This window comes from Pinus tabuliformis, chromosome 3_2, assembly GCF_031772625.1.
Source record: "Pinus tabuliformis cultivar Carrire ecotype Pingquan chromosome 3_2, CPIR1, whole genome shotgun sequence".
NCBI lineage: Eukaryota > Viridiplantae > Streptophyta > Pinopsida > Pinales > Pinaceae > Pinus > Pinus tabuliformis.
The window spans coordinates 122957921-122981871 of record NC_142302.1 but is presented as its reverse complement, the minus strand read 5'-3'; the positions used below and the strand labels follow the sequence as shown (position 1 = coordinate 122981871).

The 23951-nt window shown below is 36.2% G+C and overlaps 2 pseudogenes; both read right to left on the bottom strand.

Moving 5' to 3' along the window:
- Window positions 1-4402: 4402 nt before the first annotated feature.
- LOC149180124 (mitochondrial outer membrane protein porin of 36 kDa-like) lies at window positions 4403-5218 on the bottom strand (annotated as a pseudogene).
- An 8551-nt stretch (window positions 5219-13769) lies between these two features.
- LOC149180123 (rhamnogalacturonan I rhamnosyltransferase 1-like) overlaps window positions 13770-23951 on the bottom strand; it is a 50733-nt pseudogene continuing 40551 nt past the window's right edge.

Here is a 23951-nt window from a genome sequence, read left to right as displayed (position 1 = left end):
TGGCTAATTAATTACTAAAAAAATGACTAAAATTTGCATATAAACGACCATTTTTCAGTCGGTGACCAGTAGTAGCTAATTTACAATATCTTATAACATGACCAACTTTTAGTCGTTTTTATCTTAGTCATTAATTGGTTGTCTCAATTTTATCGTCTAGTAGTATATTTAGTCATAAATTTGGTCATTGATTTAATCATTAATTGCCACAATTAATGACCAAATATACAACAAAATATATTACTATATGGTCACCCGAGAAAACCAAATAATGACCAAAGAAGTATGAACAACATGTTGGTCATGCTATAAGATACTATAAATTAGCTACTAATAGTCATATATATGCAAATTTTAGTCATCACTTGAAACCAATTAATGACCAGAGAAATATGACTAAATTTTGGTCGTGTTATAAGACACTGTAAATTAGCTACTAATAGTCATATATATGGAAAATTTAGTCGTCCTTTGGAATCACAAATTTACCATTTGTAGTAGTCATTTTTTTGTAATTTCATATTTATTATATAAATGATTAATTTAGTAGTTTATATTCATTTCATTTACTTTCATTAATAATCATTATAAATGACTAATTTAGTCGTATATTAATTTTATTTGTGTTCATCATTAATCAATATAAACTATTAATTTAGTAGTTTTAGATTGATTTTATGTGTTCATTATTAATAAACATAAATTAATTAGTATGATTTTGCAACTAAATTTAAAAAATGTCATACAATGTGCATGTTCATCTAATATGAAAACGCAGAGTTTCATATGTTAATTACAATACTAAACAATATCAAGTGCATCTATAAATAATTTCAACCACATAAATTATATTATATGAAATGTTAAAGTATTACAATATGAGTTTCTAACTTAATATTGTTTGAACTACAATTTACACATGAAATGATGTTTCATCACTTCAAAACATTATCATTGTGTTGCCAAGGCATTACAGGTGAATTCACCAACTCTGAAGACTTGACCATCAGTCTCTATGTGTGTGTCTTATGTGGGATATTGAATCTAAGAATATCACTAGATCGGTTCTCTTCTCTCTCTCTTTTTGCATTTGTCGCTCCAATGTTATTGCTCTCAGCCTCTTTCTTCAATTCCTGCTTCTTAGCATCAATACTGAGTTCATTTTCTGAAAACAAAAGAAGATACAATGTAGAGTGTAAGACATGAAATACAATGAACAATAAAATATAAACTAAAGTAGACTATAAAAAGTTTATACGACATATACCTCAACATCAGTAATGTCAAATCCATTTTCCCCATACAAGCAAGAAACTCAAACAAGTTTTCTTCAGTTGGGCGATAGTGGCCACTATAATGTGGCCAGATGACCTGTATAAACAAAGCAAATAAAATGTCACCATATAAAATAACACCTTAGTAACTTATTATTCAACCTTCAGGGAAAGCTTAGGCACAATCATGCCAACTAAGTTACATGCTAAAAAGTTCAAGTTGTAGGTAACTTGTGAAAACAAATAATCTAAGATATGATGTTTAATCCTTGTCATTTTATTCACAACAACATTTCATTTTCTAATGCATGAACTTGGTCAAGTATATAAACAACATGTGCTCAAATAACAACATGAAAGTAAACTTTTCTAATAGCCATGAAAATCTTCTAACACAAAATAGTTATAAGTATTCCAATCAATATCGCGTAATATTAATTTCATCTTCAAGCTTTGGTTGTTGTTTAAATTGACATGATACCAAGTATTTTCAATTTCATAGTTAAAAGGCAAACCAAAATCATAAGAAATGTTCAAAATACAATCAAACACTAAAGAGAGGATATCATCGAATGGACATTGTAATTATAAAAAATTTGTTTACCTGTCCATCGATGTCTTGTCTGGCATTCTTAAAACATTTTCTTTCCCAAAATAACCATGAGGTGAAAGAATCACAAGATTAAAAACCATAGGAATCCCTACTAGAAACATTTCCAAAGTCGATGGCTCAGGTGCCTGGAGGACCTCTAACAACAAATGAATCATATCCAATACATGCTCTGCATTGTCTCCCCATCCTTTTTCCAATCACATTTCCTATAACATGCCCACAACAGAGTCAAGTAACAATCAAACAAAGACATTGACATTTGTTTTTATCTTTTGTATCTATAAAATTTGAATCTGTTTTGTTTCGAGACCATATTAATTCATATTTAAAGTCTTCCTGACACATGAGAAGGTACCAATCAAGCATGACATCAGAAAAATCGACCTCATTGAGGTCCTCAAACAATTTCTAGAACATATTTTTCTTGCTATGATATATTGGGTATAAAAAATAACATATCTGCTAAAGAAAAATCCATATATTACTTATGTTCAAACTCTGTATATGGTATATTCTTAGGCAACTTTTTAAGATGTTCCTCCGCCTTTACCAAAGTGAACTGTAGCTTGGTTAAACTCGATATCCTTTCATTCAACATCAATTTCTGCAAGATAAATGTCACACATTATTCTTTCCCATTTATCAACATGCTACATATGATAAATTAAAAGTCACATAAAACCAAGAGAAAACCCTTTTGTAACCAAAACAAACAAACAAATAGTGCCTCTAATAAAACTTCATTCTAATACCAGCAGATGAAAAGAGAGTGGACCATTTTTTTCGCTTGACTTTGCCTGTTTTTGTTACGAAAGTGCTCGAGCTTCAGGAACCAACAAATGTGAGGGAAGTTGTAAATGTGAAAAAAATTATGTTGACCTTTGTAGACTTCTTCAAAATGATGTGAATGATTCCATTTTCGGATGTGGTAAATATCATAATAAGAAATGGCCACATTGGATGCAAAGATTAAATATAAAAACTTGTGGACATGGCACGTATTCTAATAAATTGCATTGTAATGACTACCATGGGCCTCCACGGGTTACAGATCCTCAGTATGTTAGTCTTGATGATGAAAAAGAGATGGCAACAATAAATATGGGTGGTCTTAGTTTGTATGGTGGATATCTTCAAACCAAGGTCATCATCTTAATGAACCTAGGTTCTGACATGGTAAACCTGGATCTGGTCCTCACCTAGGATCCGTCAAGGATATTTTCACAAGAGTCTCACAATTTATCCAGTAAATAAACAATTAAATTGTATATTAAAAAAAATCGAAGCGAACTGCTCAAAATCGTCTTAGGTGGGTTGTGGTCAAGTGGTTAAATCAAAGCACTTTCAATGCACAAAACTCGGTTCAAAGCCACCCGAAGACATTTTACTAAATTAATATGGCCAACGAAGTTATCTACCTCATCCAAAAGTGGGTGGAAGTCTTAACAACCTTGATGGCCCATGGTTGTGGTATGTCTCAACAAATGAGGAAAGATGCAAGTATTGGATGAATTTAATGTGGCCAATGGAGTTATCTACCCCATTCAAAAGTGGGTGGAAGTCTTAGCAACCTTGATGGCCCATGGTTATGGCATATCTCAAAAGACGAGGAAATATGCAATCTTGGATGAATTTAATGGAAGAGATACCCTTGGCCATGGCGTCTAAGAAAAGGTAGAGCCAAATTCATTAACAAATTTCCATTTTCCAACTACAAAAAAGAATATCACAAGATCCTAAATTGGATGGAAAAATACCTTTGCTATTGTAGCCATCAAGTCATGCATGGAATGTGTGGCCTCATATAATTCAAAGAAAGATGCTTCTTTAGACTTTTCTATGGCACTTGAATACACCCATGCAAAAGTACATTAAATCAACTTTGAATATCATATGGAAATAAAGCAGAAATATCAACTATGGTGTTAATATCAGCCCCAACAAAAAATTATTATTGGCTAAAAATGAATGTGTCACACACAATAGTGCCAGCTCCTTTTCTTGTAGAAAAAAGAAAACCAGTTGGATCAGTTGAAGGTTGAGCACTGATGCTAACTGATGTCCATGGAAAATTTGGGCAAGCCAACATACCCTCAAATTATTAATTCAATCAAAATGGGAAGGTCTAAGCCCTCATCCAAATGTTGAAACAATATGAAATGAAGGGCCTAAACAAAACCCCACCCATATCAAATACTGAAGAGCTCGATTAATAATCTTACCATTACCTAAAACCAAAAATGTTTCACAACTTGTCAACTAGATTAAAGCTCCGGCCAACCATGTTTGGCAACACCCATTTTCAAGAGCATATGCCTTATAAAATTTACAACATCTAACTTCAAAAAACTACATTGCTAATTAATTCAAGGTGTTGAGCTGCTTTGTGTCTCAAAAGAAAACACATGAATTGAAATAATTATTCTGAAAGGAAAAACTCAAAAATTCCAATCAAAATTTGGCACAGAGCTTCACTCAAATCTGCACCAAATAGTGCATATCCATGACAGATCCTTCAAGTCTTCAAAACCAGAGATAACCCCACCTTTGCATGGTTGTGAAATGCTTTGGTGTCCACCTCACCAGAAAGAGTAACAAAACTTTTAGGCCTCTACTCATGCTGAAGTAGTGCAGTTGTTGTTCCATAATTATTGAGGCACCCCTTAATTGTTGTTTGTGGGTCCAAAGCATGTTGAGTGCCTATGGTGAACATATTCTTGTTCCTTGAAAAGATATGTGATATCTCTGCTCCAACAACAGTCTTTGTTGGAGGATTAACAGTGTGCAAGTAAGATGCCTTCAAGGTATCACCCTTATCAGTTCTGCAAAGCATGAGTCACTTTCAGTATGACACCAAAAAACTTTCTATGCAACGTTTCATAAAAAAGTTTGCAATTGGCCCTAAATTTTATCAAAAAACCCACTAAAATTCACTATTTTAGTTTACAAGAATTGCAAGGAAAAAGCCTTACAAGGTCAAAGAAGAAACAAAATCAAGCTTTGAAATACTCAAGCCTTCATCATATTTTAAGAAGTTTCCTGATGCAATGTAGAAAGAAATTTTGCTCCCTACAGAAATTCTCTCGTTTCAAATTACTCCTGAGAAATTTGTTATTGGAGATGGTTTCAATACAATGCTTGTACTGACCCCTACATAATCATGCATATATTGAAGCTCAACTTGTGAAATTTAAAATATATAATGTAAGCAAAGTTAAAGTGTAATCCGTTTCACAAAAAAAATTACAAAAGTATTTTTATCACTGTAAAACATGAAGAATGTTGTTAAGCATTGTGTTTATCACAACACACCAACATGAAATTTTACCATGTAGATAACCTTGTGACTATTGATGATCAAAATTAGGGGGCATGTTGAAGCCTGACTACTACGGATGTCTGAGTAAATGTCTACAATATTACAAGGAAAAGGCTCGAGATAGAAACAAGAACAAGATGTTTCATTCCAATGGTTCTCACATATAAAACCAATTATTATTTTTCATATCCTTACAAATACATGGCTTATTTCAAACTGCAGAACTAGCAATTTGATCCCTTCTAAGGTGAGACTAAGTGGAAGAGCACACTACAGATGAAAACTACAACATATTGTAAATATATGCATTTAGGAAAATGGCACAATTGACACAAATTTCTAATCACCTTAATTGTCATGTCTTTCTAAATGGTAAAAATGAATGCCACAATAACTGAAATAATGTTTTAACTTATAGAATGTAGCAATGTCCCAATTAATACAAAGTACTGCAGGTTGTTACTTTACAAAAAAACACCTACATTAAGGGTGAAAATTGTTCAAAGCTAAATATGATGTCAAAGATAGATTTGATTGTTCAAATCCTACAATTAATAGAGACGACATCTTGCACAACTAGGTTTTCACTATCAAGTTCTCTATTCTTAGGGGTAGCCATGACTTCCCTGAGGAGGGGTGGCTCCCTCTCCTCGATCCAGCCTTTGAGGTAGCCATAAAATCTTTCATATATCTTATGGTAGCTTCTTTCTCAAAAGCAAAAGAACCATAACATCAACCAAATGATGGTTTGTTAAGAAATGGAATAAGTGCTTAAAGTCATTCCATCAATCCAAGGAGAAAAGCACTTCATTTTCTACCTCTAAAATTTGTGCTTCAAAATATAGATTCAATTATCAACTATAAACACAAAAGTTACTTGACAACATCACCCATTGTCACCTTGGTGATCATCCTTCTCACATAAGGCTAGCTCTCCTCCAACATAAGGGAGGAATCCATGATAAGACTACAAACTTGTCCTTCAAACACTAAAAAAACATATTTGCAAAATGATATTGTTTTTGTCTTTTAAGATTTGAAATGGAAAGCTAGGAAAGAAATAGTGCTTGGTCCCTGGGCTATAGACTCTAAGCAACAAACAAAACTTTAAAATTGATGAATAATATTTGAGACATGACAAAAAAACCAAACAACAAGTGTTATCAGTTAAGAATAGATCCAATAAATATGTAACAGTGTTATCTCCTACTAGATGGAACATTTGAAGGCAATGTGCTCCCCCAACTTGATCTCTTGTAAGTCACATAGCTGAAAATTCCCTTTGAGGTGTGCGATGTCATGAGCTATCTCAAACCAAAGCTAGTGGGGCTCACTCTGAATGAACCAAGGGGAATCCTAAGGTTGTGCATCCAATCTCTATTAGTATAGATAGGCCAAACAATAAGAGTCACTTAGCTACATAAAGCACTCAAAATAATAAAATGGCATATTCAAGCTAACACCCTCACACCTGGTCAAGTTTCCTATCACTTTTTGGTTGGATACCAAAATGGAAACTTTGTACATGCATATGAGTCAGGTCCAGTGTCTCTTGGTCCTATCATACTTACGAAGGAGCTTTCCTCTCAGTTAACAAAAAGTAACATTTCTTCCTTTCTCACCAATGTTAATGTCGAGGAGAAGTATCTATGAGGTGAGGAGATCTTGAAATTGGTGGAAGAAACTCTTACAAAGAAATTTCCATCAAGTAAAGGGAAAAATCCATAAAAAACTGCAATAGATGATTTGAAGTCGAAGTACACAAATTTCATGTCAGGAAGGTTTCCTGATCTGCCAGAGGAAATTTCATTCTAATAATGTGATGGAATATTTCTCTTCAAGATTGTTGTTTGCATTCATCTGTTTTTCTATGATCTATGACCTCTGCAAGGCTAGCCAAATTCAGGATGCAAACAACCAATTGAAACAAATTTTGAATAGAGGTTTGTTTGTCAGTTGTACTACTTATGGGTGTTAAAATTGGAAACTAGGGCCAAACTCCATGTGGGCCATCTTATTCATGGCAGCTGATATTTTTCTTGGATTCCTCTCGTCGAGAGGTGTAGGATTGATCTAAAGATCATACGATTCCGATATGTATTCATGGAGATATGCATTTATTTGTGTTATGTGACAATTCGTCAAGGTCGGCCAGCAACCAAATTACCCCAACTTGTCCTCCACATTTTACTATAAATAGAGGTGACATTCAAGTCATTTTCACACACTCTTGTGATCTCTCTTTGTTTCTGTTTTGGGTTTTGATGAAGGAGAGATCTAGAGGGAGTGCCCTAGGCTCTACGCTGCCCTAATGGAGAAGCTCTAACGATGACCTAATAAAGCCCTAACACTGACCTAAGTAAGAAGCCCTAGCATTGCCCTAGCAATCATGAAAGAAAGACCTCAACGCAGTCATGGAGGAGGCTTCTATAAATGCAGCAAGGAGAAGTTCTAACACTGTTAATTTGCCCTAAACACAGAGATCCTTATGTGACCTCATCCACAGTCTAAACACAGTCAAGATGCACTCATACGCAGCCTAATCTAGGAGCCCTAATACACAGTTTGATGAATCTCCTATCTACCCTAGCCACAATCCAATAAGGAGGTTCCATCCTTTACCAATCAAGGAGTTTAAGCTGCATTCAAGTGTGCCCTCTTTCGCTGTGAAAGTAGGGCTAGTGTTGCCCTTGTCCGAATCCTAAAGGAGGACATCTTGGCTACAGAAAATAAAGGAGGAAAGTCATAATTGAAGGAGCCCTTATCTATGTATGAAAGGACCCTTAGATGCTACAACTAAACCACAACAAGGGTAATTACATTATAGCAGAGTATCTGTGATATTGTCACATTGTTGTAGGTGGAAACATTATTGTTTGGGCATGTTAGTATTGTTCCTGAGGTCGATTTCAAGAGAAGAAGAATCTGCAGTAAGGAGGTGCTTGTGACTATTGTTTGTAGTTTGACTGGGTCACTATGTGAAGGACAAGCACAATGAATATGCTACCTGACGACTATGTGTTAGGTCACAGGCCATAACATCACAATCAATTCCGTAGGGCTATTTGAAGGCTGAAATCATTAGCATTATAAAACTGTTGAGATCTCAAACTATTGGAGGGTTGTATGATGCTGCTGCAACATGAGGTTGACAGAACTATTGTAATAGTGATGGATGTAGCATGGCTGGATACACAATGGATGCAGCATGGCTGGATACACGATGGATGCAGCGTGTTTACAACATGGATGGATGCAACATTACATTATATGTAGCATGGTGATGGAATCAATTTGGAGAATCAGTTGAAGAATGAGATCTGATAAGTGTGCCTTCACTTGAGTTCATATCTGCAGTCCTTGTCATCAGAACAATTGTGTCATCTTCATGGTGAAGATATCAGATGTCTGATCTCTTATTTTGACAAGTCAAATTGTTGACTTCTGATGTATATGTACTATCTCTCTCTGCTAAACTATTGAAGATTATAAGAATAATTGATCAAGGGTTTCCCCACATTGGGGTTTGTCACTGGCTAGCGCCACATCTTGTGTTGTCTTATCTTGGCTTGTCTTCTGTGATTTATGTATATGTTATACTTGCATCTTACTGTCATGCTAAATGTGATTGCTAATCTGGAATTGATATTGAACTAATATAAAAAATTGAAGTAAATTTCTCTAAGCATAGAACTTACCAAAAATTAACATGGTATCAGAGGTGAGGTGAAGACAAAGTCCAAGCAAGAGCGAAAGAGAAATCACCAAAGTCAGTTGGAAAGGAAAAAAGGCTCAATGCATTCCTCATCCCACTTTAAATTCACCAAGGGTGAAGTCAAAGCAAAGAAGATTATCAGAGTGGCGCAACAGAAGCGTCTAGTGGCCTACCTAAAGGTCACTTCAATGGAATGTCTAGATCTAAGGGTGGAAGGAAAGGCAGATTCCTTGCTTGCAATGAGTATGGCCATTATGTGATGGAGTGTCCGAATAGAAGGGACACATCACTTGATGATGATAACCATCATTCCAGGGACATCTTCAATGATCGGAGGAATGTTACAATGGCAAAGAGAAGGGGAAAGCAAGGAACTCCAGGTATGAAGAATCAAATATTGTTTTTGAGCATTATCTTATGTCGGTCCTCTCCACCGGACTTGTTGGGAAAATTGATAGTGGTGCCTCAAGGAACTTCACTAGATTTAAGGAAGCGCTCTCTAATATGATAGAGAAGGAAACAATCTTGGAGATTATTCTTGGAGACAATGCCACCTATCCCGTAAAGGGTGTAGGGAATGTTTCTCTTCAAATGGATCAAGGTAACTCGCAAGAAGTTCTTTATGTACCTGATCTCAAAAGGAACTTGTTGTCCATTTCGGAAATGGAAGTCAAAGATTATAGGGTGGCATTCATTGATGGAAAGGTACGTGTTTGAAAAAGGAATTTTAAAGATGCTTTTACTCTTGGGTTCAGGGTTGGCAATTTGTATCAAGTTGCAGGAAGTCCATTGGGGACCATGTCGTGTGACTCATCTCTTCTATGGCATCGGAGGTCTGCCCATATTCATTATGGGGCCCTACCCGTTAGATGGTGACAAGGATGCTTGAATTTAAAGAAAAGCATGAAGGTACATGTCCAAGATGTATCAAAGAAAATCATACAAGGGGACCATTCCCCTCATGTAATAGCAAGACCACAAATCTGAAACAACCCGAGGGGTTTAAGATTCATGATCGGGAATCTCATGTATGCAGGTGAAGGAAAGCTCTCTATGATTTAAAGCAAGCACCCCGAGCTTGGTGTCAGAGGATTCATAACTATCTGATGAAGCTGAGATTCACTAGGAGTGAAGCTTCAAACCATTGCTTTAAGGTTGTGGATGATAGACCTCTAATACTGGTACCTTATGTACATTGTGATATTCTGATCATCGTGATCTTCGTGATCTTCTGTGACAACCAGAGGGGGATTTGATTGCTGAAGAATCTCGTGTTCTATGATCGTTCCAAGCATACAGACATCAAGTACCATTTTATCTGGGATATGGTACAATGGGGAGAAAGAAGGCTTCATCATTCTGGGACTGATGTGCAAGTCGTCGATATTCAGATGAATCCCCTGGGAAAGGTCAAATTCTTGAATTTCTGAGAAAAATAGGAGTTGTGGAGAGACTGTCTCCTGAAGGTCCAGTATAATATGGACATTGAGCTCTGGGAGCTCCAAGGGGCTTAGGGTTACTTCTTATAGTGATGAGAAACCATAGGGTGAATGGTTCAGCCTTCCCCTAGTGGTTTGCTATGTAGGCAGGATGAGTGGTTCATCCTTCTCCTGCTGAGACATACTCATAGGGTGAGTGGTTTACCCTTCCCCTAGTGATTTTTTGTGTACAAGGTGAGTGGTTCAGCCTTCCCCTGGGATACCCCATGGCGACATGCAGGGAGGATGAGTGGTTCATCCTTCTCCTGTTGAGAAATCCTACCCATGTAGTCTGGGACTCATGGGAAGTACCTCTCATCGGCCAATGAGTAGGGAAATGAGGATAGGGACCATAGTACTACCGATGGACGCATCGTGTACTACTGTACACCCTATGCTAGGATGATATTGATCTGGGATCAATTGGAACTGACTTCAAGTCAGTAAGAGTGATATAACTCACTCTCTTTTGGAATTGATTTCAGATCAGTAAGAGTGATATAACTCACTCTCTTTTGGAACTGATTTCGGATCAATAAGAGTGGTATGACACACTCGCTTTATTGGAACTAACTTCGGGTCAGTAAGAGTAGTATGAGACACTCTCGTTTATATGGGACTAACTTCGGGTCAGTACAGGATGGTATGATACATTCTCAATCACTTCTTATTCTTCATAGTTTAGTAGAGCATAACAGTGTAGGGAAATGATAGCAAAGATAGTACAGACTGGCAGATGGATTAGAAGATGGAGTTCTCCCTAGTTGAGAGGGAGTGTTAAATTGGCAATTAGGGCCAAACTCCATGTGGATCATCTTATTCATGGCAGTTGATATTTTTCTTGGCTTCCTCTTGTCGAGAGGTGTAGGATTGATCTAAAGATCATCTGATTCCAACATGTATTCATGAAGATATGAATTTATTTGGGTTATGTGACAATTTGTCAAGGTCAGCAAACAACAAAATTACCCCAAATTGTCCTCCAAGTTTTACTATAAATAGAGGTGACCTCCAAGTCATTTTCACACACTCTTGTGATCTCTCTTCATTTCTGTTTTGGATTTTGATGAAGGAGAGATCTAGAGGGAGTGCCCTAGGCTCTATGCTGCCCTAATGGAGAAGTGCTAATGCTGACCTAATAAAGCCCTAATGCTACCCTAATGAAGAAGCCCTAATGCTACCTTAGCAGTCATGAAAGAAAGACCTAAACACAGTCATGGAGTAGGCTTTTGTAAGTGCAGCAAGGAGAAGTTATAATGCTATCAATTTTCCCCAAACGCGGAGATCATTATGTGACCTAAACGCTGTCCTGGAGGAGTCATAGAAGACATCTAGGACGCAATCAAGGAAAGTATCTTCACAACAAGATCTGGCCTTCTATATGCTACTCAAAGCTGCAGTCAACGAGGGTTTATACGCTATCATGAACTAGTGTTCTAGTGTGCCCTAGACGTTGTCAAGGAAGAGATTTATATGTTGTCCAAGGAAGGAATCTCATAAGCAGTCTAAACCGAGTCAAGAGGCACTCATACACAACCTAATCTAGGAGCCCTAATCTATAGTTTGATGAGGCTCCTATCTGCCCTAGCCATGGTCCAATAAGGAGGTTCCATCCTTTACCAATCAAGGAGTTTAAGTTGCATTTAGGTGTGCCCTCTTCCACTGTCAAAGTAGGGCTATTGTTGCCCTTGTCCCAGTCCCTAAGGAGGACATCTTGGGTGCAGCAAATAAAGGAGGAAAGCCATAATTGAAGGAGCCCTTAACTATGTATGAAAGGACCCTTAGATGCTACAACTAAATCGTAGCAAGGGTAATTACATTACAACAAAGGACCTGTGATATTGTCACATTGTTGTAGGTGGCAGCATAACTTTTTGGGCATGCTAGTATTGTTCCTGAGGTCGATTTAAAGAGAAGAAGAATCTGCAGTAAGGAGGTTCTTGTGACTGTTGTTTGTAGGTTGATTGGGTAACTATGTGAAGGGACAAGCACAATGAATATGCTACCTAAAGACTATGTGTTAGGTCGTAGGCCATAACATCACAGTCAATTTCATATGGATATTTGAAGGCTCAAATCATTAGCATTATAAAACTGCTGAGATCTCAAACTATTGGAGGGTTGTATGATGTTGCTGCAACATGAGGTTGATAGAAGTATTGTCATAGTGATGGATACAACATGGTTGGATACACGATGGATGCAGCGTGGTTGCAACATGGATGGATGCAATGTGGTGATGGAATCACTTTGGAGAATCAGTTGAAGAATGAGATATGACAAGTGTGCCTTCACTTGAGTGCTTTAAATTGGCATTGACATAAATTTTGACACTAATTTCACATTGAATAAGCTTCTAGAAAACCCGTACACCTTTTCTTTTTTCTAAATACAATTCACCACTTATTATTTCCTCACACTCTCTTCTAGACTATTTGAGCAAAGGTATCTCCTACAAAAACAAGAAGCACTTCTGTTGTGTGTGATGCATTGTGATCTGGTTTTGTAGTCACAACCAGAAGAAAGTTGTGAGAAAAAACATTTTTCCACACTTCATTTCTTCACATCTTCTTCAACAAATTTTAGGCAAAAGTGTTTTTTACAGCTACAACAAGCATGCTCTGTGCATTTTGGACATCATGGATATTATTGGAGGCTACATTTAAATTTTCTTACTCAATTATCCTTTCTTCTTGTGCTATTTTATATTTATAGATAGACAGACAAATATTGTTTCCCTCTTTCAATTTATATTTTTGTCTTTTTACTTTTTTGATGGGGGTTGAGGCAGGGATCATGTTTCTAGCATGTACCCCTCTCCCAATACCATGCAACTTCGCTTCCAAGGATTTTTGAGAGGGAGACTCGAAGGCTTTCTAAGAGAGCCCTCAATCAATCTCCAAGGCATCTGTCACACTTCAAAAAATAATTCCAACTCAGAGTGACTTTTTAAGTTAAAATTGAGGCCCTTCAGGGTTGATTAGAAATGGGCTTCTAAGAGTTTCATTTAAGTATTTCACAACTAGGGATCTTTATTCTAAAATATTAACTTAACAATAATTCTCAAATGTTGATGCATCACTAGGATAACAAGATTAACACATCCAAAGCGTTTCCACAATTTACATTGAACTGAAACTCAATCAATAAAGTATCCAACAAAATCAAGAAAGAAAAAGGAAACATATAATAAATAATGTAGACAACTGACTGGAAAAATACTAATAATACCTGTGACTCGATTCCTAAGGCTTCTTAACACTAGTTACAAAGGTATGTTCTAAGAGAACTAAATTTGTCACCACTACAACTCGTACCTCTAGGTAATCACTATATCCTCTCTGCTAGATATATGCAAAACAATATAAGATTACCTGCAATTCCCTTCCATAACTTTTGCCATGTTGTCATCATATGTAGGAATAAACACATCACTGGCAAAGACACCATGTAATCCAGTGCAACCATTTCAGATGAATAATTTTCAAATGGCTTTAAATACATAGGACTAAGAAGAGTCTCCTTCCTCACCTGCAGATTTTTGTTGATCAGCATGAGTGCATGACATAAGAAAATCCAACTTCAAAGGAAAATGAGTTGAAGTGAGTGAATTGGTTAACTTACAATATTTGGATAAGTTGAATAGAGGGCAGGAATCCTTCTTTCCCCCCCATAGATTTCTTCAGCAACAATACATATATGAATATTTCTATCAAAATAAAAAGCTTTCAGCACTAATGGAGTCTCCTCTGGTGTTATACGACACAGTCCATCCTTCCTCTTCATTTAAGAAATTATGATCTCCTTCCACCAAGGGTAGGCATCCTTGTGAAAGAAATACAACAAGATAATAGGATCAACATTGTTAACAATAAAGATTTTGACTTGACCAGGAAAATATTATGATTTCCAAACATGTAATATACCTAAGTCTGGTGAGTTCCTCAACTTATTCATCAGTACATTGAAGAGTGCAACCAGAAAAAACCAATATATCCATTTCATAAAAAAGATGAAGAGCCACAAAAGGACCATGCTATTGCAATATTAAAAAAAAAAATTGACCCAATTCATCAATTTTTGAAGTGAAAAGCAGAGTGTTGTAATTCACATGACAACATAGCTTTTAAACCTCAAGTGGCAGGCTATTATTTGCCAGATGTGCATATGTCTTATTCAAATGAAAAACTTTGTGCTTTCTTATAAGGGGAAGGATTTGTATCATGGTAGGAAACTTTGTTAGTATCCTTCTATGCAAAGCCCAAAGTATTACAGGATAGTCTTCGATACTCAACCTGATGCAGGTAAGAGGACATGTTTGACCATCTCATAGGAGGCATGGTGAAGACTGCCCCATCTTCTGTCTTTGCCTCCCATCTTCTGTCTTTGCCTTCAACTTTGAAGGAAGCTTCTTTACTATCTGAAAATTGCCTCTGAGAGATGTGATAAACTGATCCACATCAAAAATGTCTTCAAATTCACTATTCACATAAAATTAAAGATTAATTTGGCAAAAGGAAACATGAAGGATAAACCACCCCCACAAGTAATTAATGCCATGCAATACTCAATGCTGAATTCAATCGATAAAACATACTGAAGCTCTGTTAACAAAAAGGAGGAATACTAAAGTTAAGCACCTGGGATCTGCCCAAAATGAAGCCTTGTCGAGCTTTGGGACAACCACAGTCATATTGAGATAATTGTAACCCTGTCACATATCTAACACGAGAAAAAGATTGACCTTGATCAAAGGAAAATATATTACAAAACAGTCACAAAAGAAAATGTAGCAAACATAGTGACAACCTGAAGTAAATAATTACAGTTTGGAGAACCATAATCAAGGCCCTAGCTAAAGGACAATCGTGCATAATTCTAAAAGGTGGAGATAAACCAGCTTGCATATTGCAGCTCACATCTGATCCAGGCCTCCATTGCAAGAGACCATTAGGTATCCATTACTTTTATATAGTCCTACCAACAATTTTCATACACAAGAATTTCTGTATAATATTCAAGATTTTCTCAAATAAATACCAAAAGAGGGAAAAACTAAAATTAACTTAGAGAAGAGAATGCTTTGCTTTCCACACCGATGGCCAGAGAAATTTGTCCTTACAAGAAATAATGGAGTAATTACTCTGAAAATATTTGATTTCATTTGAATTTAAAGGTACAAACCATATGATGCCTAAAAAAAATTCAAGTTTACTCACAGTCTGGGTCAGCAACTATTACATCATCTGGAAAACCATCATATTGCAATTAGCTTATCTAAAATCTTGAGAGTTCTTTGTGCTAGAAAGAAACAGAGAAGTTAGTCATTACTCTAACTAGCATTGTTCACCTCGTATGGCATAAAACACTGATTTGTTTTCAGTTTCAAAAAGCTCAGTTACATAACCTAAGCACCATTCAAGTAATTTTTTCATAATTTACTAATTGTGGTTTACTTATGCGGAGGATGGTGTTCTAATAAGTTTCATTTTTTTCAGAGCTCATTGCTATCATTGGAATACTATGAGTTCATGTTAAAAGTTTAACTTTCCAAGGCAGCATCTCTAAACCTGCTCATCTAGAAGTAGCTAATAGTTAGGAATTCCATACACATAATGGAGTTTCTATCTGTCTATTTTGATATCATGCCTCCTACAAGTGCACTTAATAGTGAAAACCTGCAAATATAATCTATGTTATTCTTGGTGCCATTAAAGCAATGCAAGATTATGAATCTTGATAATCGACAATAATAAAGTGGATGACATCAATATGAAACTAAACGAGCTAGGAAAAAAAAGAATGGATTTTTACTTCTCATCTATAGAGGGATTTTAAAATTTCAAACTTAATTAGGTATGTGGTGGACAAAAAAGCACATATATGAAGGGAAAGAAAACGTCCATCAGTTATAACTTCCTTTGAGGTACAGGCTCAGCAAAACCAAAATACCTCACAAGCATTAGATCTCCTTGAAGATAGTGATTCAATTGCAGCTTCTAGTACAACTAACTTGTTGCAACTTCACTCTAGTCACTAGCCATGCCTTTGCTTCTCATTCCTTTCTCTTAAGATAAGGACTCATGGCATGAAGGCAATAGCTGGAAGAAATTCTGGTAAGTTTAAATGCCTAGTAAGAACTAAACTAAGATTACAGATAGACACCAAGAGGGTGTCGGTACACTTAGGTAAGTTATAAATTTACCTTCTAACTCAAGTAACCATGATCCAATTGCTTAAGTTGTTCCCCTATGGGAAAATTTTTTCCAGCAAACTTCCAAACTAGCCATCCCTATGGGCCTGGTTCCAAATATCCCTAAACCAAACATCACTATTGGGTTTCTACTAGTAGGATTGGACGCTTGTGGACACGAGCCAATGCAACTTCACATAGTGTGTCCTCTGACATATAAATGGTGGAGATAGACTTGATTTCTTATTCAGTGCTATAGGCATCTCACTCTGCCTTTAGTCATGACACACCACTTTGCTCCAGAGAACCAGATAGAATGGCAACTAGTATTATTTAGGTGCAATGTTATTGTACTATATTTTTGTTATCTGTTAGACTATATCTAGAAATATTTTGTAGATGGAGATATCAAATGTATTTTCTCATAGAATATCTCTACAAGCTCCCCACATAGAGTATTTAAACAATAATGCACAAAGAAATAAAATAATTTCTAGTCATGATTTGTTTCCTTCATAAAGATCAAGGAACTTATGCTCTGTGATAATTGTTGTCTTCACAGGATCACGTTTTCAATGTTTGTGTGTAAGGAGGAGGCCACTCTGGCTTTGTGGCTCTAAGTTTCACATAGGCTTATTTGGAGTGGAAGTCATTTGGTCATTAGGTTAGAGAACTCTCGCCTAATAATGTGTGTGGAGAAGACATGTGATCACTTTGTGTGGAGATCATTTTTATGTGAGGTCAGGCTTGGTGTGGAACTGCCACTGTTAAGGTTGTCAGTCATGGCATTTGAGAGGTCACATTATAGTCACAATGGAGGATACCCACAGTAAGGGTCACATTTTCATAATGGCCACAATTAGCCATTACTCTAAGTAGCATTGTTCACTTAGTATGGCATAAATCACTAATTTGATTTCAGTTTCAAAAAGCTTAGTTACATAACCTAAGCACCATTCAAGTAATTTGTTCATAATTTAATAATTGTGGTTTACTGATGGGGAGGATGGTGTTCTAATCAGTTTCATTGTTTTCAGAGCTCATTTCTATCATTGGAAGACTATAATTTCATGTTAAAAGTTTAACTTTCCAAGGCAGCATCTCTAAACCTTCTCATCTAGAAGTAGCTAATAGTTAGGAATTCCATAAACATAATGGAGTTTCTATTTGTCTATTGTGATATCATACCTCCTACAAGTGCACTTAACAATAAAATCCTACAAATATAATCTATGTTACTCTTGGTTCCATTAAAGCAATGCAAGATTATGAATCTTGATAATCGACGATAGTAAAGTGGATGACATCAATCCGAAACTAAATGAGCTAGAAAAAACAAGAATGGATCTTCACTTCTCATCTATAGAGGTCTTTTCAAATTTCAAACTTAATTAGGTATGTGGTGGACAAAAAAGCAACTATATGAAGGGAAATAAAACTTCCATCAATTATAACTTCCTCTGAGGTACAGGCTTAGCAAAACCAAAATATCTCACAAGCATTAGATCTCCTTGAAGGTAGTGATTCAATTGCACCTTCTAGTGCAACTAACTTGTTGCAACTTTACTCTAGTCACTAGCCATGCCTTTGCTTCTCATTCCTTTCTCTTAAGATAAGGACTCATGGCATGAAGGCAATAGCTGGAAGAAATTCTCGTAAGGTTAAATTCCTAATAAGAACTAAACTAAGATTATAGATAGACACCAAAAGGGTGTTGGTACACTCAGGTAAGTTATAAAGTTACCTTCTAACTAAAGTAACCATGATTCAATTGCTTAAGTTGTTCCCATATGGGCATAATTGTTCTAGCAAACTTCCACGCTAGCCATCCCTATGGGCCTGGTTCCAAATATCCCTAAACCAAACATCACTATTAGGTTTCTATTGGTAGGACTGGATGCTTGTGGACATAAGCCAATGCAACTTCATATAGTACGTCCTTTGACATATAAATGGTGGAGATAGACTTGATTTCTTATTCAGTTCTACATGCATCTCACTTTTCCTTTAGTCACGACACACCAGTTTGCTCTAGAGAACCAGATAGAATGGCAGCTAGTATTATTTAACTGCAATGTTATTGTACTATATTTTTGTTATCCATTAAACTGTATCTAGAATTAGTTTGTATATGGACATATCAAATCTATTTTCTCATAGAATATCTCTACAAGCTCCCCACATATATTATTCAAACAATAATGCACAAAGAAATAAAAATAATTTCCAATCATGATTTTTTTTCCTTCATAAAGATCAGGGCACATATGCCCTGTGATAATTGTTGTATGCAAAGATCACATTCTCAATTTTTGTGTGGAAGGAGGCCACTCTAGCTTCGTGGCTCTAAGTTTCACATAGGATGAGTTGGAATGGAAGTCATTTGGTCTTTGGCCCTCCAAAATATTGAAACTTCCTGCCACGTGACCTTGTACCTCCATGTCATGATGACATAATCTTCCCTATCAAATTCTTAGAACCAACTATCTGCTGTCAAGTGTCTAGTTTTGAGGAGAGAGAAAGGATCCTTGGGGTCTTTGGTTTTGCATTGATTTTCGTTGTACTTGCATGAACAAGCGCCAGTCTTTATCGGAAGCCCTCTTCAATGGAAGTTTTAAAAAAATGAATTAAGATTGGAGTTACAATAACCTCCGCTTCCGATGGGCTCATAACTCTCGAAGCTTGGCCCCTATCTTTGTTCCCTTGGTTCTCTTGATTTTTCATGACCAACAACAAATATATATCAAAGCCCTCTTCATTGGAACTTTTTCCTAAAATGTTTTGATGCTTTCAACCTCTGATATTCCTTCTTAGAACTTACAGGCTCTGCCTAACTCTGCGCCCTTGGTGCTTTTAGTTCTTTGTGACCAAGTTACAAAAAATACCGAAGCCCCTCTCAATGGGAACTTTTAGAAAAGAGATTTAAAAGGGTTTTGATGCCAACGACCTCCAATAAAACGTCCTCCAATATGCCTTCCTTCCAGTCTTCCCAAGGTTGGGCTCTGATGTGATCAGATCCCTAATTTTAGCGCTCCTCTTTAAATATGGGCTTAACTTTTGGATTTGAAACTTAGGCTTTTGGCTTTGGCATCCTCCTCATGCTTTCGGCCTCTGATATTTTCTCTCCTCTTTGGCCTTTTTGCACTTCTACTCCACTTTTTTCCCACCATTTGATATAATTGCAGAAAATGTGATAGGTGACAACACGACCATTATGTTTTAATGCAGATTATTATATATACAATGATGCCTCATAAAAATGATGAAAATCCCAGATCATACGAGCCACAACAAAATAGCATCAAATTATTAACCCACTATAAAGTGAGTTTCTTCCAAATCATATCGAATTACAAAATTACCTTTGATCTAATATTTTCCACATATGAGTTGAATAAGGTGTGCGAGTTGAAGAAGCAATCGTAATTTTAGTATCAAACGAACCAATGAGCCACTATTAAGTCATTTTATGCACAAAGAAGCGATATCATAATTATAGATCTAGGCCATATGATACCAATTACCAGTGGAAAGTCTTCAAATTACAAAAAAGTGTGATGTATTTGTAATGCTAAAAAGCATTACCTCTGAGCCACAGAGTGTGAAATATCGCAGAGTATACAAGCCTCTATTAATGCAAAGTCAAAGTTATTACTGAGTGATATCTTGGCCACTTAGACATGGTGCCACCACTTTTATAGAGAATGCTAGGGTTTCAGCATAATTCATGTGACTGTAATAATTTAATTCTTTATCTCCAACCTCCTTTCTTTAATCCTGACTCTGATACCATTTTGGAAATCAAGAGGTTTCTTCATCTTATTATTAGATTTCAAGTTCATGATAATTAGTTATGAGTCTGTTAGCATTTTTATTATTATGTTTTCTTTCTTCATCAAGAAATTATCATAAAACATGAATACCATAGAAGACAATACAACGCAAGATATATGCTCCAAGTCAGGGAGAAACCCCTGCAAGGGGGAAACCTAGAAAACTCTCATTATAGATTCATATCAAATGAGATATCCAAGACTAATAACCACATAAAATTTCCATCTCTAGATTCCAAGTCAATTATTTCTTCTTTCTAGCAGATCCATCAACAAGAGGGCCAACAAGAGGAGAAGTACCAAGGAAAATATTCCCCAAACACTAGCTCAAGAAGAACTTCTTTCTTTCGAAATTCGGCCCTCCACTTCTTCTTTATCCTTTTCACAATATTTTAAATTGTAATACATCAAGTGAGTGTCTCCAAATGAGCTCCACATTCCCTTTATTTATATTGTTTAGATGGGGTGCAAATAGACATTTCCATTGGGACAAGGCCAACTTTGCATCTAGGGAGGTTTTTGTCCCTAAATTACAATTAAAATTCCTTTTTATTTTTCTTTTACAATATGTCCAAAATAGGAATTTGACTCTTTGACTCAAAACATAGAAGCATGAATAACATTCTTTTCCAGAAAATAAAATAATAATAAATTTTCTTTTTCTTTTGTTTTTTACATAAAATACATAATGGTACAAATTATGAAGACCAAAACTAGTTACATTCTCCAACACCCTTTTCAACTTGGAGTTACCATGTGTCATTTTAAAAATAAAGAAACCATATTCTCAAAATAAAAAAACAAAGTCATTGATAGTAGAAAATGAAAAACAAATATATGTATCTGATCTATAAACTTCTATGGATACTCCACTAGACAATTCGTCACAACAGATCTGATAAAATTATACTTAAAAATTTAAAATCTACACTATTACAGTTTTACTTCTCTTTAAATTTATAGATCTGTAGATTACTGTTCAAAGTTTATGCAAGTGCATTAAAATTATGTGTAAAAAAGAGAACAGTAAAATAAAATCTTTCACACACATTTGTCACGAGATATGACCTGGAAAATGCTTTTGGGAGAAAAATTTAGCTAGAAGGTGAGGTCGCTCTACTCCCTTTCTGTAAGTAGAAAATGTCTGTGAGTACAAAGAAGTATGGATTGTAGCCTATGGGATACTATAATGCACCAATCCTCCCTATGTGCTCTATATCCTATCCATCTCGGCCATTTTTTCTCAATTATGGAACAAATTCACTCAAAAGAATGAATCCCTTTTCCTCCTAGCGACCCAGTTATGACATAGCTCTATAGCCTATTAATGGTTAGGTTTGACTACCTCAACTCAATAATCAGAGTTACAATATAGACTCTTCTATGGTATTCTAAATCATACATGGCTAGCCCATTTTTCATGAATAACGGGGGATGAATTGGCATCCTATCGAATTATGGCAGTGAAAACAGGACATCAACTTCTGAGTGGCATAGCTTTTGCATACAGAATTTGATTGATGAAATTCTTGCACCATTGGAAAGGTCTATGTGTGTAGAATAGGGAAAAAGGGTGCCACACTAAAGTAACAAATATTTTCCTCCAAAAAACATCATTTGATGACTCAAAATGCTCTTGGAAGGTTTCAGACCCTGATTTGCTAAATTGGGTCTCATCGGTAAAAATGGTCCTGAGAGCTGATTCCTCCACTTTTTCCACTCTAAAAGCATTTATATGGATGAAAAATAATATAATGATCCAATCCATATCACGCCTCCTCATTTTAGGAGGATTTTTTTCCCTAAAAGCTTCCGTTGAATGAGGTGATGAAATTTTTCCTCCACCTTCTCTCGGGTGTACCATTTAGCTTTGCCTAGAAGTTGTCCTTTCAACCCAATCTACCAAAGGTCATGCTTCCCATGTCTTGTAGTTCTGGACCTCTTCTACAAAATTTCATATTCTGTAAACTCTTCCTAAGCATCTGGTGTCGAATCCTCAACAAAAGGTAGGACATGTTCCTCTTCCTGATAAAGTTTTGAAGGCTCGTAGAGTTTTAGATTCTCTACATTCAAAATTGAGTAAATCCACATATATGGTGGTAAATTGAGTCGATAGGAATTATCGTGCACCTTTTCCAGTATCTTGAAGGGACCATACCGTAGAACCTTGATTTTATTACTAGGCCCATGTAGCCTCTCCTTGTTCACTTATAGCCATACTTTGTCTCCCACCTTGAAATATTTCTATGTTGTATGTTGATCATGCCTGACCTTGTATTTCTCCTATGGCTTCTGCAGTGTCTCTTGTACATGTATATGGATCTGCCTAATTTTCTCTATAAATTTTTTAGCCCTCAAGGTGTCTCCTATAATATTGTCCCTCACTTCTCCTTGTTGCCCATATGCAATATCCAAAGGTGAAGGTGACAAATATCCAATACAAGTTTCAAATGGTAAGTTTCCAGTAAAGGTGCGGAATACTATATTGTAAGAATGTTGTTTATATACCATTTTTCATCCCAAGTCTTCAGATGCTACTCGTTGTATCCCCTCAGAAGCTGCACCAAAGTATTGTGGAGTAATTTTATCTTCCCATATATCTATGGATGGAATTTTATAAAACTCTTCAAACATGTTCTCACACAATGTAGTTCAAAATGCCCTGAGAAATCTTGTGACCCTGTCTAAAATGATGCTCCTTCGTATCCCAAAGTGCACCCTTACCTGTCTAAAGGATAAATTGTTGGCATTATGATACAAGTGTTGTCCTTGATGGCAACTCACACAGATGACAGATCATAGTGCAGCAGGTCTGTAGCAAAGAGTTGATGATCCGACTACAAAGAATGAAGAAAGAAGAGTATATACGTAGGTTCACTATATACCAAGTCGCGTACATATGCAGGTTATACGCAGGTTCACTATATACAAAGGCGTGTATACATGCGGGATTGCTGATCAAAAGTCGCGTATACGTATGCACGCACTTTCATGCACGGAAAAGCGCGTACATGTGGGAAAGCTTATTTTTGGGTCCGTGGTATTTAGACCTATGGTTTTGGTCCTTGGTATTGCGTTTGAAGTATTGAACCTAGGTATTGGGTCCCTAGTATTGGTTCTCAATGGTTTTGGACCATGGTATTGAGTAAGGCCTAAGACTATAAAAGGAGAAGAAGATCATTAGGCAAAGGGATTGAGAAAGTCTTGAATATCTGATGATGTATGAGATCTAGTATGCAGGTTATGGGTTCATGATGCTTTGCTTAATCTGAGCTAAGGAGGAATCTCAGCAGTTGATGGAGAACAAGATCTAAGGATAGATGGGGATCAAATGGTTTGGAATGAATCATCTCTATATGGTTTGATCATGCTTGTTCTAGATCGGTATACTGATGCATGTAATGTTCTGATCTAGGTATAACTTAAGATTGAAATAGCTGCAAAACATGAATGAATATTTACAAATGTATACACTGGTTGACTTTGATAAAAGTGTGTACATACGCAGGTTAGATACATCTAAGTA